At 43.4% G+C, this 15,985-nt stretch overlaps 1 protein-coding gene across 4 annotated transcripts in view; it reads left to right on the top strand.

Moving 5' to 3' along the window:
- The window catches only part of znf704 (zinc finger protein 704), a 253,862-nt gene that overhangs the window by 83,297 nt on the left and 154,580 nt on the right, over positions 1-15,985 (top strand). The gene's annotated exons all lie outside the window — the stretch shown is intronic.

Genomic DNA, 15,985 nt, shown 5'->3' with positions numbered 1-15,985 from the left:
AGTGGAAAAGGTAAAGGACAAAGTAACTTACATAGTTTTGGTCAATGTAATGGTTAAGTTCCCTTTGTTAATGCTGATTCATACGACTTAATTACAAGATAGCAATTGATAAGAGAAATTTGAAGTGACATTTGAAGGTGTCAAAACAAAATGGTCCCAACTCCACAGGAGGTTCTGAATTCTGCAAGGAGGTGTGTTGTTTGGGCTTCTGAAACCTGCACCAGCACACATAAGTATTGTGCAGGAGAAAATATATTTTCCTGTGGTCTTCGCAATGGGGACCCTGACCCTAGAAGGGATGCATGTATGTTTTGCAACCAAGGCCTTCCCGACCCATGAAGTGGCCACACAAAATTTGAGTGAGATCAGTGAGGAAGAGGAAAATAGTTTTTGTTTGCAGAAAAAACAATGTTCTGTGTTTGTATTGCGAGCTGATTCCTGTCTCCTTTTGGAGATGAAAATCTGGTCTTCTGTTTTTATCTCCAAAAGATGCTCCTGACCTGATAAGTATTTCCAGCATTTTCTGTTTTTATTTCAGATTTTCAGCATATTTCATGTTTTGCTTTTGTAGAATAGGTGTTTGACCAGTGGTTATGGGAATAAATGTAATCAAATAAAGTGAAACTAAATTGCTCTATAGTAAACCCCTTCACCTTAGTTGAGGCTTTAACCTGCTTAGTGGATTCCTTTCATGAAGATTCAATAGAACTCAGGTTTATTTGTGTATATTTATATATTAATTTGTCAATTAACTGAAGGGTCAGATTGATTGTGGTTGACAAAGATGTAAACATTATTTTTGTGTCCTGGATGCATTTACTTTTTAAGGCGTTTTCCTTGTTGATGTTCTTTAAAAAAATGTGTAGCATATTGCAATTCGACCATGGGAAAATGGTGTCAGCAGGTGTGCTGCCCCATTGAAAATCCATGCAATCCTGGATCCAAGAACAGTCATTGCCCCTATGTGGCCCTTGCACAACCCCCAACTCCTGTGCAAGATGCAATAAAATTGCCAGCCTTTATATTGTAACAACTCTGCCTCACCCCCTTCAGAGAGTATTTTTAAATGCTGGGGCTTTTCCATTCAGCAGTTGTATGTAATTTTCTGTTTCATGGTGAGTTGTTTTGGGGTCCCCATTGGTCCGCGTGATTATCTGTCCACAAGGAGAAATAAGCCCACTAACCAGCAATAAAAATGTTCTATTCCATCCTGTATTGGCATATAACTATTTGTCTCTGCAACTCTTGCAGCGAGAGGTACTGGTCGTGGCTAGGCTGCTGATCGGAAATATCAAACTAAATGCAAATATTTTTTATAAACGGCTTTTGATTTTCATTTCACATTTTGGTTCCTGGACAGTGTGTCTCCCGTCTTTGTGATGTGGACCTTGTAAGCTTTTTCTTATGCAGTTGATACCTTTTCAGTCCCAATGGGAGGTTTGCAAGATGCCATTCTGCTGTTGTAGCTTTATTTCATACATCATGGTTTGAGTTGTGTGATTTGTTGATAATGACATTTGTAAACATCCACGTTCTGAAACTCTCTTCCAAACAGCACTGTAGATATAGTTAGACCACATGGACTGCAGCGGTTCAACAAGGCTTCAAGGGCAGTTAGGGATTGGCAATGTAAAACGATGGTTTATGCCACAGTGGGCTTACACCCCATGAACAAACAAAAGTTAAAAACCTAAAAAAATGTTGAAGGTATAAAAATGTCAGAAAAAATGAAGACGATATCACTACTAGACCAGATTACAGTTTTAAAAAAAAGTATATTTATTGAAGTTTTAGATTTTAACAAAATCACAGGATTGGTACAACTCAGCAGGAAAAGAAGTCTCAACATACATGGATACAGATACGGGGGGCGTGGGGGGGGGGGGGGGGGGAACAGGAGAACAGCAATATAGTTGGTTTAATACAATCAATAGATTCGACTTGATGCCTTCATGTGCACTACCAGGGAACAAGGGAGAAGGGGATAAGACCATAAAAACATGGTCTTCATACCTCTATCATACTGTCGCCCTAGTGCACAGTCATCTGGCAACATAGGCCCCTGCAGGAGAGGATGATCTGACACGACCAGCCATCTCCAGCCCTCACGACAAGCATCAAGAAGAGGATAATAAGACCAGTGGTTGGGGGCCCCAGCCGACCCCAGGCCTTGAAGACCGGATGCAATGTGGTTTGTTGAACCTGACGCGTCAGCCTTCAAATCAGGATTGCTAAAGCATGGCAACCCATGTTCAAACCAACCAGAAACTCGTCTCCCATAGCTTGCAAGAGACGGGGCTCATAATCACTTTGTCCGGCCCCCACTTCCTGACTCGGTTAGGATAGACAACACACTACGATTTCTACGAATTGAAGGCGGGCCCCCACCAGGGAAAGTACTCTATCAAATATTAGGATTCTCTTCTGCACTTCCACATTCTCCCAAGGATATTTTGCAGTTCATCAGAGTGAGCATCAAAGATCTGCATCACTCAATCAATATCATCATCCAAAACACCATTCGCAGCGGCAGCCGCCATCCTGATGCAAACAGCACTGCTGAGGCGTGGGCCCACTCACCAGCAAATCTGCCACTGCAAGTTGGACCCCACCCCAGCCACTTCTGACTGCCTCAATCAAACGATGATTATCTCTGATTCAATTCGGCTCCTCATCACCAAACTCTGACCAGGATCATCCAAGGACATGGTGCAAGACATATATCTCATTAAAAGCTAATTATGGAATTAGCATCAGGATAAAATAAAGGGTTAAGAAATTAGCAGCGGCAGAGCTCGCGAAAACGCAGCTCTCGCACACAGATCACGTGACCTCTCTCCATTATGGTTTTAACTGACTGCAGCAGTGATACAGGTAGTAAGTAGTTTTGCCAATGGTCACCTAACCTGTAGGTTTGTAAGTTGAAGCAGCAATCCCAGTGTTGTTTGGCACCTAAATGATATTGCTCCTAAATATCATTTGAAGCATGTTTTAATATACTAATGGGACCACTGCCTGTTTCCATTGGGATGCAGACCGCACAACTCATTGTCTACCCAATAAAGGGAATGGGCTGACCTCCAACAATAACTCAGCAATATTATTAAAACTGGATTTTGTTCTGCTTCCACCCCATTTACAACTAAAAATACGGCAGAAGAAAAATGAAAATAGGCCTTGTACTTGCACATTATGTTGCCTGATTTACATTTCAGAAATTTCTAGGTAGTCTGCAAAAGTCCAACTGTCCAGTTCAAACTCAGGTGTGTGTCAGCTTTAGCCTGTGAATTAGTGGCATTCTTGTAGTATACACTTTGTTTCTCTCGAGAATTCCTCACTATATTTCACAGCTCAGGGGGAGGTTATGCCAGTATTTGTGAAGGATGGCAACCTTCCGTAAGATGATGGTTTGCACCATGGCAGTCAAGCATCACCAGGTGTGGCTCAAGAGCCCCACTCAGGCATGGCATTGTCTGCCGCACTTGCTCAAGCGGAAGATTATGGGTTGAGAAGGTGCACCATTCACTGACCCCTGTTTTCTCTCCCCCCCCCCCCCCCCCCCCCCCCCCCCCACCCCACCACCACCACCACCACCACCACCACCACCACCACGAGCCCTCTTCTCAACTGGCTGAGTTACTTGTGGATATTGCATCAATATTAAGAAGCATTGTTTCCCTCTTAACTTTCTCCTCTCCATATTTGAAGTTGCTGACTATCAAAGGGGTATAATTCATTGAACAACAATGGTCCTCTGTTTATTTTAAATGCTTGTTTTGCACGTAGGAACCTGGACAGAGAGATGTCTGGCAGTTTGATTGCGGGAGGTATCAGATCAAAACCCACACTCTGCTCACCAAGTATCCACACACTCCAGACGCCTGTCATCCAGCAAAAAGAAAACAGGGAACTTCCCGATTTGCGCCACATTCAGCATTTAATCACTAAGGCATCAGAGGATGGGGCAGCACGGTAGCATGGTGGTTAGCATAAATGCTTCACAGCTACAGGGTCCCAGGTTCGATTCCCGGCTGGGTCACTGTCTGTGCGGAGTCTGCACGTCCTCCCAGTGTGTGCGTGGGTTTCCTCCGGGTGCTCCGGTTTCCTCCCATAGTCCAAAGATGTGCGGGTTAGGTGGATTGGCCATGCTAAATTGCCCATAGTGTCCTAAAATGTAAGGTTAAGGGGGGGTTGTTGGGTTACGTGTATAGAGTGGATACGTGGGTTTGAGTAGGGTGATCATTGCTCGGCACAACATCGAGGGCCGAAGGGCCTGTTCTGTGCTGTACTGTTGTAGGTCCTTCTAGTTCTAGGAGTCAACAGTGTTAAAATAATGCCAGTAGAGGAGAAAACATGCCAGTTATAACTTTAACCTCTCACTCAGTTTGTCCCCAGCAATTGGAGCCCTGTCATTTGCAGTGGCACACAGCCAACTGTTCCTCCTCCTTTCTTAGAAAGTGCTGAATGTTAACGGCGAGCCTTCAGTATAAACTGAAGCATGTCAAGACTAGAATTCCTGTGGAACAACATGAAAGGGCCTGATTTATATGTTGATTATTCTGTCCTTACCCCTATTGCACCACACCTTGGCCGAGCAGGTGGCCTTCTTCAGACCTCTCCTATTACTCTTGTACATTCCCAAGGGATTGGCTCAGGAACAGTCCAGGATGACCTACCCGTTGATTTGTAACTTAGTATCCTGCCTTCACTTATTATCTTCCATTGATGGCACAACTTGGCTCAAGAAGCTGTGCCAAGAGGAAGGAGTTCTGCTAGGGTGCTGACCAATATTCCTCCCACTAGCAAAACCAACACAACTAGATTAACTCGTCTTTCATCTCAGTAGCTATTTGTGAAGCCTTGCTGTGTACAATTAGTTTCTGCATTTGTCTCGATACACAGTGATTTATTGCATTTCAAAAGTAATTCATTAAATCTGAAATGCCTTCAGATGTTCTAAGGATATGATAAGGACTGGAGTAAATGCTATTTCTTAAGTGGGGTTTGCCAGTGTCCAACACTAAGTGGCACAGTGACTCGGAGCACTTCAAATAGGAGAATTCAGGAGTTTAAACTCTGCCTCGGGGTTCAATAAATTTCCAACAAGATTTCCTGACGAAATCAGGTGTGTCTTTTTTTCAAGCAGTGAACTATTTATAACCTGTTAGTAGTGAGAATGGTATAAAATATTTTGGAATGCTTATTAGATAAAATGACAACAGCAGGTTTCAATTTATGCTTTTTTATTCTGGTACTGATTATATTGCTGGGTTATTAATCCAGAAACCTGGACTAATAATCCAAAGAAGATGAGTTCAAATTTTACACTGGCAGGTTAATAATTTTAGTTATATTTTTAAAAAAGGAAGTGGAAGAAGTAGCTTCATAAAGAGCGAGCATACACCTGTCAGAGTATCATAAATATGCAACTAATACGCTAATGTTGCTCCAATCCCACACCAATGTTGTTGACTCTAAATTGCCATCAGAAAAGTGGCCAATCAAACAGCTAGAACGAAAAATTAGAATGAAATTGGATGGACTACTTGGTTGCGACCCAGGCATCGAATCAAAACGTGACAGAAGCATGTCCAGCCCAGTTGACCCTGCAAAATCCTCCTCTCTGATATCTGAAGACTAGTACCAATGTTAAATTCCGCAGACTGTCAAACAACATCCTAACATAGTCTGTTACAATCCCTATAGAGACAATCCCTGTAGAGACAAGGTTTTAAAAGGAAGGAAACCCCACCACATCAATGGAAATAAATCAATGGACAAGATTTCACTTTAAGACTTTTACTCTAACAAACAAATTGAATCCTATTCAACACTCATTAAGCATAATTAGCAGGCAACTAATATGTCAAACTAAAGAAAAAAAGGTAAATATTGTATTAACCTACCAATGCAACCAAACCTGCCTGGTGAAATGCTTTCACTTTATGCCACGCAACTGATAGATATGTAGCATTAAAGAAACAATCTCATAGTCACTCCGAGCTCTCCAGCAAAGGTTTATCTCTCCTTTCCGTGCCAAGCCAAAACTTCCAGTATCCTTTGACAATTGTTCCCCTGTGCCTGAGTGTTCTGGACCGGATAATGACCAGCTCGGCACACCTTGATGACACCCCAATCCTGAAATCTTCAGGAACCCTGTCTGCTCTCTTACCTTTTCTCTAAACAGAAACTGAACCTTTAAACAATTCCGGTTTTGCCTCTAACGTAGGCAGTTTTTCCTGCTTCTCCCCAAGTCTCAGCGGCAGCCTTTGAGAAAGGTGCTAAAACTGTCACTCAACACCTCATTGGATTGGATTGGATTGGATTTGTTTATTGTCACGTGTACCGAGGTACAGTGAAAAGTATTTTTCTGCAAGCAGCTCAACAGATCATTCAGTACATGGAAGAAAAGGGAATTAAACAATTCAAGAAAATACGTGAGAATACGGGCTCTATTTGAGTTTCTCGCTCCACAGCAACCTGAGATTACATGGGCATTTCTCCAAACTCAGATGTTTACCAGGAATTCTCTCCTTTCGAATTATTTGCTTTCTTTTATGTTAAAAAGGACAATCTAAAACTGAAATCATCTGGTAAAATTCAGTGTCCATGACAAGTCAAACTTTCAGATTGATACATATCAGATGATGTACCAGACTTCTCCATCACCATTCCAGACAGACCCATCACTGTGCCACCACCTCTGGGAAATATGATGAGTGATTTAATGGTCTGTCACGCCTGACTTGGTGACACGATGAGGCCATTAAATCTCGCGAGAGGCCTCTCCCGAGATTCACGATGCTCGATGGTGGAGTGGAAGGTGAGGATAAGGGGAAACCTATTCTGGTTCTGGTAGGGAGGGGAAGGGGTGAGAGTAGAACTGTGGGAAATGTGCCGCACACGGTCAAATGGCCTGTTGATCCTGGTGATGGTGGAATTCTTGTTTGAGGAAAAAAAGACTTCTCAGGAGCACTGTTGTGGAAAGCTGTGTCCAAGCTTCCGGTGGGCTATCATTTTAGTTCTTCACCTTGTCTCACTCTGACATCTCTGCCCTTCTCCTGCTGCATTGTTCCACTGAGGCCCAAAGTAAGCTTCAGAACAGCTCCTAATTTTTCAATGAGATACTTTACAGCCTTTGGGACCCAACAGAAGTCAGACAATTCAATTCATTGCACACAATGTCAGGAAATGACTGAATGCATGAGGTCCAGCTAGGCTACAAAGCTCGGATGCCATGCCAGTTCCACTATAGTTATAATACTGGCATCTACTGCCATCTGGTGAATGAATGTACCAGTTGACATGACGCTGATGCATTTAAATGAGAAAGATTAAAAGTTCAACCACCTATTGGTGCTGATTGATCCCATTTGGGCCAGCAGTTGGGACAACATAATTAGTCTCAATGTCTATGCTAGGAAGACAAAAGAAAGCCAGTCAATATTTCCTACTGTAAGGCATGTATGTATTGGATGAAAGGAGGATTGGACAGGTCCTCAAGCCTTACATGGTCAAGTAGTTGATACTCATTGGCTTATTTTAAAGTGTGCTCCCAGTTCTTCCTCCTGCCTACATTCTTGCTGTTGAAAGTAAGATGCATTGCGTTGGTTCTTCTCCGAACTGTTTATATCTCTCTATATTTCCTTTGTCCTTCGTAGTTTTTAAAGCCAAGTCACTGTTTCCTTCATCTCTTTATTTTTAAAATTGGATTGTGCCTCCACAGTGAGCATTCCCACTTCAATTTACATTCTCGATGAAAACAAAACAAATATTCAAGTCATGTGTGGATGTAAGGAATCTGGTGGTAGAATGTCAGGACCAGAGAGATCTTAGCTGAATTTGTTCATGGACCGTGAGGATCACTGGCAAGGCCAGCATATATTGCCCATCCCTAATTTCCCTTGAACTCCGTGGCATTCAAGAGTCACATGTAGGCCAGACCAGGTAAGGATGACAGATTTCCTTTTCTAAAGGACATTAGTGAATTAGATGGGAATTATGACAATTGACAATGTTTTGTAGTAATTAGATTTAAATCCAGATTTTCAAATTTCACTATCTGCCATGGTGGATTGAACCTGCTTCCCCAGAGCATTGACAAAGAGTCACCCAGACACGAAACATTAGCTCCCTTCTCTTTCCGTAGATGCTGCCAGACCTCCTTTGATTGTCCATTATTGTCTGTTTTTGTTCCAGATTCCAGCATCCGCAGTAATTTGCTTTTCTCCCCAAAGCATTACTCTATGGTCTCTGGATTACTAGTCCAGTGACAATGCCACTATGCCACCACCTCCCTTAGGAATCCTTTCATTCCCAACTTCGGATCATGGTCCCCTAGGTCACATTATCAAATCTGCATGACATGATTGGAGAGCAATGGAACATTAAAGGTGCATATTTGTAAAGAATTTGCTGAAAAAATTCTGTTGTCGCAGCAGCTTACTGTGGAACCAATGAGGTAGTTCTCCCTTTGTTGTGAACTCTTTAAGGGGCTCCATACTACGAGTAGAATGGAGCCACACAAATTAACCCCGTCATGTGGACTGCTTATATTCGGTAAAGGTAAAGTCATCATAGTCCCAGATGCCCATAGGCTGCTTTCCCCTTTGATTGGGACAGCTGACTGGGGGTGATTTAACCTGAGGATTACCACACCTCAAGTGAGGGGCAAGGTTGAGAAGTTGGGGCCTTCATGAATAACCTCTGCTTGTGTAAGACATAAATGGTAAGAAAACAAAAAGTCTATTGCAGTGTGGCCTATTATGTGGATCCATATTCAAATCATGTTACTCTACCTCACCTCAGAGTCACTCCCACCTAACCCCACCACCGGCCAGCTGTTTCGTATATTGGAAGTGGGAATCCATACATTTCCCTTTTCAAAACCACTTGCAGTGCTCCACGTAGGACTCTGTTTTTGAAAAACTATTTTTAGCATGAAGAAAGTAATCCTTCCAAGATTATCTGCAATCATAATACCATTAACAAGTTATGGCACATAAGTTGTAAAAATAAATTATGAATATCCAAGAGCCTTGCTGGCACTGTATTGGGCAATACATAGTTTTGAACAGATGTGAGTTTAACAAGAGTGGTTGCTTTAAAACCACATTGTGCTTAATAAGACTTTTTACTGAACACAGTAATGTTTATAGAAGGGAAGAACACCATCATCTGGAGGTTGCCCTCCAAGCAACCCACCATCCTGACTTGGAAATATATCACCGTTCTTTCACTGTAGCTGGGTCAAAATCCTGGAACTCCCTTCCTAACAGCACTGTGGGTGTATCTACAGCACATACATTGCAGCGGTTCAAGAAGGCAGCTCACCACTACTTTCTCAACAGCAATTAGGGTGGGCAATAAATGCTGGCCTAGCCAGCAAAGCCCACATCCCAAGAATGAACTAAACAAAGAAAGCGTAGTAAAAAAGGAGAGTGGAATAAACCGCAGAATTTTTTTTTAAAGTGCATGAGAAAACAGAGGAGAATGGGATGATTAAAAATTGGAAAATGGGGTCAAACTAGGGTCAGAATGATCTGAAATGTATGCGTCAAATGGTTGTGTGCAATTTTCGGTGGGGTGGTGGTCAGGGGAGCAGTAAGAAAAAATACCCACCCAATTCACAATGCATGTTAACTGAGAAGATTGACTGTAGACTGACGTGAAGGGAAGTGTGGATGATTTATTGTTAAATATATTTTCAGAAACGAATTGAATACCAGCAGAAGAATATTTCATAGTTTTGCCAGTCCAAGCCTGTGACCATGAAACGACCATTTTGAATCAAGGCCTAGTTTGACAAAATTGGATATTTGTGCTGAAATATTTTTGGAACTGATCAAGTATTTATTAATTCATGGAACCACAGGGTGGTGAGAAACAATTAGTTTGATGTTGCAGGCCACTGATTTTCCAATCTCATCAGTTGAAGGAGAAGCTATTAGAGACTTGGGCATACTTCTCCAGCGTCACTGGTGTATTTCTGGCAAATCACCGGCCATGCAATTTGCAAGTCAGCTTAGTATTGGGTACAGTTTATCCGATTTGATCAATGCTCAAACGTCGAACAGTGGATGTTTTTGAGAGTGAATTTTCAAGAATCTCTCCGAGCTCTGCAGTTCGGGACAGGATCCAACGGCCGCGTTTTCCCGCACAGCGCTCCCCCGCCGACAGCGTGATTCTCTGTTCCCGCAGCCGGCCAATGGGGTTTCTCATTGTGCGTGCCCACACTGAGGTTGGAAAACCCGCGGGCGCGCTGCCGACAGACTGGAGGATCCTGCCGACGGAGAATTCCACTGCTGGTCTCTCATCCATCCCCGATCCCCTTTGCTTCACCATTACCAGCTGTGCTTTCACCTGCCTGGCCAAAAGTTCTGGAAATTCCTTCCTTAACCTTTTTGCCCCTCTACCATTGCTCCTCCTTTAAGATGTACTTTAAAACTTCTATCTTTGACCAACTTGTCCTAAAGTTTCCTGATGTGGCCAATGTCAGATTTTGTTAAATCATTGCTTCCGTGAAGCACCGTGGGATGTTGTACTATATAAAAAAGTGCAGGTTGTTGGTGTTCAGGTCAAAAGGCTAGTACTTTGTTACTAAAGCCCTTAACAGTTACTAACGCGCACGTCATGTAGCTACTTCCCAGTTAATTAGAGAAAAGACAGTAGGGTTATTGTGTTGCACAAGGATGAGATTGTATGCTGAAAGCCTTGTGGTTGCAAGCTGCAATTTGCAAGCTGTAATAGTAGAGCACTTATCTATCTCTGTGTGGGACATGCACTGGATACGTACCAAGTGCTTATAAGCGCCTGAGTTCCAAAAGGTAGACACTGTCTGCCAAGAAAGGGTAGTGCTATAAAAACACAGAGCAAAGGTCAGCAAGATTAAAGAACAGCTCTTTAGTTCTCGTCCTGCAGCATATATTATTCCTGCTGTCTACTCAATTTGGAACAGTGAGAGGGTAAAAGAATGTGTTGCATGAGCATTTTTTAAAGCATTATTAAGGCAGAATAACCCTTTAGTGCTTCAGCTAAAAGTAAACTTATTTAACTGAATTACAAGAGCTTTTGCTTCAATTGATGTGATGTTGACTCGAGAAAAATTTTTCATTTGGTCGATGTGTTCAGGAAGCTGAAATTGCTCAGAAATTTCCCTCTGAAACAATTAACATTTTAAGGTTGAAAGTTGTATTTTTCATTTGCACTCCATGAAGTATAAACGTCATAGGACGTAATTATTTAACTTCCTGTCAATTGAACCAAGTCATATGAAAGTCAGAAATGATTTTTGTGAAATATCTTTCTGGTGCTTTGGTATAGGACATTAAATATGATGGTCCCTGTGGTTAGCATTTCCGTAACCCTTGTTAGATTTTTTATTTAAGCGGTGAAAATTATTCTGCGACACTGTAGAGCCTGATCCTGCCTTAATCTTACATTCACAAACACACGTACATCTTGCAGAAACAGCCTCTGGTTAGTGATCAGGAATGGTTGATTGTTTCCCCTCTGGAAGGATAGGGACCCCTCTGGGAGAATGGGGACAATTATGAAGGCCTCACTGCTGATGGTCAGCTAAGCACAGAGCTCTGGAAAAATCTATTGCTTGCCTGATTTCTGTGGCTGGCTATCACAATGGGTTTTGCCCTTTGTTATTAAGGAGTTCAATTATTTTTCTACTAAACTCCTGTTAATGCATTCACCGGCTAACGGCCTTCATCAAAATGCAGCTTGCTTTGTTTAATGTTTCTTATGAATGGTTTATAATATTCATCACTACTTATCTTTATGACCTGAAGTAAAAGGGAATATTCTTTGGATTAATAGGAAACCTTGATTCATCAGCAAGAGTTGGAAGAATTCCAGAGTTTGGGAAAGAGCTAAGCCTGAAGCAGAATCTAAATGACAGTTTTAACTGTCGGGTCTGATGTTCAGCAGTCAGATGGCTTTTGGGTAACAGGAGGCTGGATGGGGTCTGGTGTGGACTAGTCTGGATGGAATGGATGGGCTGAACAGCCTTTGCACATTCCTGAGGTTTTTTTTTGTTGCCATGTAAATGTGCCTGTCACTGAAACATAAGGGAGACAAAAATGATAGTCTGGCCTAGTAATAGGATATACCCACCTAGTGACCACAGTGAGAAATTATGAAACACGTCATAAACCCAGGATGCACTGGCCAGTACGCTATAGCATGCACTTAATTTAAAATTTTAAATACTCAAAAGATTAAAATAATAACACATTGCAATTGCTGGAGTGGAATTTGATCAGCAGGGGGCTGTTGCCTGGGACATGAAAGAATGGCCTCATGAAAGCAAGGCCTCATGATTGATAAGAAGGTGGAGTGAAGCTAAGGGCAGGGAATTGGGTCCAAGATTTCTCTAGTTGGGGTGCGGAGGAGCACCTGAACTCTTCCTGATCAGCAAAAAAAGGTCTTCTGTCTCCCCACTCCTCTTGCTGCTGGGTCGATCTGGTCGGGAAGCCACTTTGGTTTCCCTGCGCACATCACCAGTTATAATTGTGTGTCATTGGAGCTCAATCTGTACCTTTAAAGAAGGAGCCACTACCTTCTGTTGGGGGTGCTTCTTGCCTGCTCAGAAGACCAGGCGAAGGTGGAAGGCAACCATAGGGAAGGTGTAGTGGCAATAGTAGTAATCCAGAGGCCCAGGCTAATACTCAGGGAACACATTCAATGGCAGCTGTGTATTTTAAATGAATAAATCTGGATTTGAAAGCTAGTCTCAGTAATGGTGACCATAAAACCATTGGGTATTTATTGTAAAAACTCGCCTGGTTCACTAATGTCCTGTAGGGAAGGAAACCTGGGGTGGAATTCAACCCCCAAATTTCTGGCTTTGGTGAGTTTGGCGAGGTGTTTCCTGGGTGAGATCCACACCAGTATTCACCAACACTAAGGGCCTGATCTACAGGCCTGGTCATGCCCAACTCGGGACGTGACAAAGCCGTTAAATCGTGTGAGATCTCGCGAGACTCCCTGATCTGGACCCCGCCCACAATGAAAGGGGCTTAATTTTGCATATTAAGTGTGCAGTCAGGCTCACTTGAATATGCTCTCGCCGGAGTTACTCAAGGTCCGGCATCTAACCCCCGCTCCACGGAGTCTCTGAGTAAGTGCCGTTTAGCATTGGTCTTCAACGTGGACCTGGTGTATCAGCACATGGTCTCCCAGGCGATCGCGGGCCTCTGGGTGGTCGGGCTCTGGGCAGGGTGGTACCCCAATGCCACCTGGACACTGGCACTGCCACCCTGTGCATCTTGCCCATGCCAGAGATCGTGCCCGGTGATGCCCTGCCCTTATGAAGTGGGGGGCATGAGGACCCCCTGATTGGTAAGCTGGGGTGGGGGTCGGAGGCCACGATGGAGGGTGGTCTAGAGATTGGGCATCATTTAAAAATGGGACTAAGTGTGGCCTCATTGGGGCGTTTTGCCGAGGCCAAAAACTAAGCAGAATCCCATTTAATAGCAGCATCGTTATCAACACTACAAGTGCTGGGAAACAGCCGACAAAACACACCAGACATGGTATTCTGTTTCATTTCTGTTAAATCGTGCCCGTGGTCATTTATTTTGGCCGTGGCGAGTTTCTGCCCTGGTCTAGCCCGCACTTACAAATTTTTTCAGCAGTGCGGAGCTGAGCCCTCTGACAAAACTGGCTCCTCTGAGATTGGGCTGCCATTTTGTGAGCTTGAGGCCCGTCCCCCCCACCCCATGAACAGATGGACATTACTCAACACCAGAGGACACCCCTCTATGAGGTGGCTGAGGCCCCCCCTGCCCCTCCCAGGTTTCGATCTGACACCCGAGCACCCTGGCCATGCCAGGGCAGCATTACCAAGGTGTCAACTAAAGTGCCAGGGTGCCTCCCTGACCACCTAGGTGTCTCCAATGGCCTGGGATGCCCCCAGATGCCGTTACCCCTGGGTCCACTACCAGTACTAAACGGCGCCCTGACGAGGTCTCCCAGTTGAAGCTGTGAGGTCCCGGGCACTGGGAGAATCCGGCAAATGCATATTTAAATTATGTTAATGGGTCATATCTGTTGTCACTGCCAGGGTTCCTGGTCGGCACTACCAGGGTGCCTGGCTTCCAGGGAGAGTCCTCGGGCACTACCCTGCCTCCGACACCCCCTCCCCTGGGAAGGGGGGGGGGCCTCTAATGGCCTCCGAGACCCCCACGTGGTACCATCACACCTGGAACAGGATGAATCGGTGCCCGGTTGACTCCTGGGCGACAAATGAATGTGGCGATTAAATATTTAAATGAGCCTAACAGCTCATTTAAATATCTTTAGCTGGATCACGCCAAGCGATGGTGCCCGGCTCCAAACCAGGTGCAACATGGGTGGCTGAATTTCACCCCATATGGAGTAAGCAATGTCATTTTTGTTAATTGCTGTGGTGATGAAAGTTGCCCAGTATAGATGCTTTCCCATCAGGAGTATAAGGGGCTTTTCACAGTAACTTCATTGAAGCCTACTCGTGACAATAAGCGATTTTCATTTTCATTTCATTCAAGTGGTGGGGACCGTATGGATTTTTCAATGGTGTAAAAATTCCTGCCTGAATGAAGCATCCAGTAAAAAGAAAACTACAATAAAAGTAATTGACCATTAGGTGTGATTGTTATTAATGATGGATAGGCACATGAGCAGTGCTTGTGGATCCAGATCACTGAATTATTAAGTTAGTGCAAATGATTATATTTATGTCCTTCATTAAAAGTGTTTTTCCCCATAGGAATAGTTTTCCGAAACAATGACTTCATTGAGCCACTGCCCAATGCAAATTAACAGCTTTGTAGGAGGACTGTGAACAACTTACAAAAAACAAGTCTCCATTGTATTGTACAAGTCTCCATTGTATTGAACAGAGTCGATCGTCTTATTAAATATTTCTCATAAATAATTTAATTTTGGACTAAAAGCTTTCTTTAAAAATGGAAATGTCTTACCTGACATCCACACATTTCAGTCAGTAAGCCCAGTACATATCGGTGGGGTTCTTACGTTTATTTAAAATAGAACAAAGACGCATGAATGATTAATTGTCAAATGGCTTCTGATGGTCACCTCGCCTTCTTAGGGTAGTTGGTGCCAAATTCTGGGTGACTGTGATTACTGAATATGTATGGATGTGAGGATGGAACTGAGGGGCAGTGAGAGAGAGAGAGAGATCTGTTACATCATGGCAATGTCACTGGGCTAGTAATCCAGAGGCCCAGGCTAATGCTCTGGGGACACAGGTTCAGGTCTCATCACGACAGCTGGTTGAATTTAAATTCAGTTAATAAATCTGGAATATAAAGCTAGTCTCAGTAATGATGACCATGAAACTACCATTTACTGTTCTAAATACCCACCTGGATCACTAGCATCCTTTATGGCAGAAATCGGCTTAGTCTGGACTGCATGTACTCCAAACGCACAACGGGGTTGACTCTTGACTGCCTTCTGAGATGGTCTAGCAAGCCATTCAGTTCAAGGACTCATTCTTTATTGGCATTATGCACGTTTTCGTCTCCATTCAAGGCAACCTGTTGACTTTACTGTATATTATAAATATTAGTTTTCTGAGTGTTAATTAATTATTAGACAGTGACACTTATTTAATAGAATTTAGTAACTAGCAGTATAAATAAAATTTCCATTATTAAAAGACATCTTGAGCAGGATTTTCCACATATGGCGTGTGTTTCATGGCATCTCCCCATTGGCTGCCATTGTCAATGGAGTTTCCCGTTGAATGCACCGCTCGCCGCCGTGAAGTCCATGGGAGGGGAGCACCGTCGGCAGGACCAGGGGATCCCACCCGTGTGAGCAGCTGCAAAGTTCTGGTCCTTGTTAGTTGGTGCATATTGTATTTACATTGTTGACTTCAATAAGTTTGAGGACATGGAGTCCACAGAAGTGTTTACAGAATCCCCCCTATGTAAAACCTAGGCATGAGGTAGAGAGAGGTGCC

Source organism: Scyliorhinus canicula, chromosome 10 (assembly GCF_902713615.1).
Source record: "Scyliorhinus canicula chromosome 10, sScyCan1.1, whole genome shotgun sequence".
NCBI lineage: Eukaryota > Metazoa > Chordata > Chondrichthyes > Carcharhiniformes > Scyliorhinidae > Scyliorhinus > Scyliorhinus canicula.
Note: the sequence above shows the minus strand (reverse complement) of the source record. Positions and strands in the feature narration are given on the sequence as shown.